Genomic DNA, 3,304 nt, shown 5'->3' with positions numbered 1-3,304 from the left:
ACTTGTATTCTTCTTCTGGCCTTGTTACATAAAATCCAAGATATGGAGTGAAGTTATTTAAATATTCTGAACTTTAGACCTTTATCTTACAATGGAGCACCACCTACTTCATCAGACTCTTGTGAAATTAAATGAGATGAGGGAAAGCATTTCACTGCACACTCTCCAGCACATAATGGACACATCATAAACATAAGGTTTTTTCTGCCTCCACCCTCCCAACCCCCTGTTTCCATTGACTTCTATAACCCAGTTTCTTGTCAAGTGTGCTTTCCTTGCTCTCTTCCTAGTTTCTTTTCTCTTTTTCTTGGATGACATCTCTTGGGTACTATCTATAATGGACTAGGGTCAATGACATTTCATCTGCAGTGCCTCGTTCTTTCCAATAGTCAGTCATTTCTCACAAAATTTACTATTTGGTTGGAAGATGTAGTCAAAATCTAGACAGCTTGGAACTCTCCATTTCAGAGCTTATTTCTCATCCCAGTATTTGCGTCTCAAGTGACAATTATCAACACAGCTTATTTTTGCTGTTGTTGTTTAGTCGCTGAGTCACGTCCAGCTCTTTTGTGACCCCACGGACTGCAGCCCACCAGGCTCCTCTGTCTGTGGGGTTTCCCAGGCAAGTATACTGGAATGGGTAGCCATTCCTTCTCCAGGAATGAATTCATTCCCAGGAATTCAACCAGTGTCTCCTTCATTGCAGGCAGATTCTTTACCGCTGAGCTACCAAGGAAGCCCGGCTTAATTTTATCTCTAACTGGAAGTCCAGCCATTGGCAACACCTGGGAGATAAAGTCTAGGTAGAATTAGGCAGAAGTGATATAAGTAGGGGCCTTAAAAAAAATTTCAGATGTCACTAGAATTCTATGAAGGTAATTTCCTCCAGGAATTGAGGAAGATCCAAGACTAAAGAGGGTAGAGCAGAAAGAATGCCATCTCAGAGGGCAACTGTGGTGTTTCCCCACAGTTTCCAGGTTGGGATGAGGCAAGAGAAAGACACACATGCAGACTGCATCACTGTAGCAGATATCACCAGAAGAAATATCAACAGTGCAGGGGATGTTTAGCTCCTCTTTATGTTGTATTCAACTTCCCTTCAAGTATTTATGAAGTAACAGGATGTGTTCAGTTACTCAGTCCTGCCTGACTCTTTGCAACCCAGGCTTCTCTGTCCATGGGATCTCCCAGGCAAGAATACTGGAGTGGAATGCCATTTCCTCCTCCAGAGGCTCTTCCTAACATAGGGATCGTCTCCTGCATTGGCAAGTGGATTCTTTACCACTAACGCCACTTGTGAAGCCCTATGAAGTAACTGCCATGTGCCTAAGCTTCCTGGAAGTCATGGATGACCCATAATCTATGAGGAAGTATGAAATATCAAAACAAGTGGCCAGTACTGGCTGGAGACATCGGGAGTTCCATATGTCACATGTCACATCATAGGGAGGGACGTTAACTTCCTTATTGGTCAGTTTTCTCTGAAGAAACAGAACCAATAGGATAGAGATAGTTGTATATAGTTATAGCTATATCTATTAAATGATGGATATAAAAGAGAGAGGTTGATTAATTTTAAAGAATTGGCTTGCATAATTATGGGGGTTGGTAAGTCTGATGTCTGTAGGACAAACCAGCTGGCTGCAAATTCAGGCAAGAGTTGAAGTTGAGGTCTTAAGTAAAATCTGTAGGGCAGGCAGGGAGACTGGCAGGCAGGAGTTCTATGCTACATTGACATGGAATTCCTTCTTCTCTGGGATATCTCAGTTTTTTTTGGTTCTTATGGGCTTTAACTGACTGCATGAGGCCCATCTGCATCATCAAGGATAATCTACTTAAAGCTAACTAATTGTAAGTATTGATATTAATCATGTCTCCAAGAATATCTTTGCAACATCTAGACTAGTGTTTGACCAACCAGCTGGGCATCATAGTCTAGCTAAGTTGACACATAAAATTAACCATCATAACTTCCAAACAGCATTTTATTGGAAGTGAAACTTAACTTCTCCTGAGAAAAGATGCCTGTTCATTAGCAAGAAGCCATCGTTTCATAAGCTATAAAGAACTGATACTCCCCTCATGTTTAGTGTAAGAGCCTGTGTGGTTACAAGTTTAGTCTTCTTAGTCCCCCTGTACTTATGATAAAGTTTTAGACAGCCTTGTGGAGTCCATGATGTTTTTAACAGAGGAGCTATAGTAGTTGCACTCTCAGCTTCCATTCCAGGGGTTGGAAGAGATCCTCTGCTGTATATAAACTAGGTGTTTAGGTTACACTGGCATCAGGGACATAAGAGAAGACATAAAGAGAGACTATCTTCACTCATTAATGAAGATATTCTTTATTAATTAATCTACAATGTATCATTTATGAATGATTCTGTTAAAAAGACATGAAACAATCATAGAAGAAGAAAGCATTTTGTAACTAAACTGACAATGCCTGCATTCCCTCCAAAACTCACCTTTCCCTCCCCCTACAGCTGTCTTCCTCAATGGCACAGCAGGTAAAGAATCTGCCTGCAATGCAGGAGACACAGAAGACTCTGATTCAATCCCTGGGTCAAGAAGATCCCCTGGAGGAGGAAATAGCAACCCACTCCAGCACTCTTGCTTGAAAAATCCCATGAACAAAGGAGCCTGACGGGCTACAGGCAGTGGGATCACTAACCAGTCACACGTGACTGGGCACTCACATGGCATAGTACCCATGGACCTTTCTATGTCTTCCATCTCTAGGCTCTATATGGACAGCATGTCAAAGGATTGATCTTTTCTACTCATAAAGGAGACAATCAAATGTTCTGCTTTCCAAGGAGAGAGAAAAGATGGTTCCCAGAATATAGACACTAGAAAACTTAACATTCCTCCCGTTAACAACTCCAGAATGGATGATTAAGTAAACCGGTTTTGAGCTTTTGAGAGAGAGAAAGAGAGAACTGCCTTCTGGAGACAGTATGAATGCGCCCTGAGTAAGTCAGGTCAAACAAAACATTTGCCCTTCGTGGATGGCATTGTTAATCTCATGAAGTTTGGTGATACTGTAGACACAGTATATTATAATTTTGCAAGGATTTCACAGCTCATTCATGATATGTTTTTGGACAATTTAGAGAAGTGTAAGCTGGATAATAGTCCCAATTAGATGGACACATTGTTGATAAGACAGGTCTATTTAAAAATTGTCGATGAATTGAACCATGTCAAACTGAAGAAAAAAGCTAGAAATAAGATTCTGTTTTAGCTCTTAACTACTGAATTTTTATTTTATCAACAATGAAATTAATCAAAATTAAATAAACCA

Source organism: Cervus canadensis, chromosome 9 (genome assembly GCF_019320065.1).
Source record: "Cervus canadensis isolate Bull #8, Minnesota chromosome 9, ASM1932006v1, whole genome shotgun sequence".
Classification (NCBI taxonomy): Eukaryota; Metazoa; Chordata; class Mammalia; order Artiodactyla; family Cervidae; genus Cervus; species Cervus canadensis.
This window is presented reverse-complemented; position numbering follows the sequence as displayed.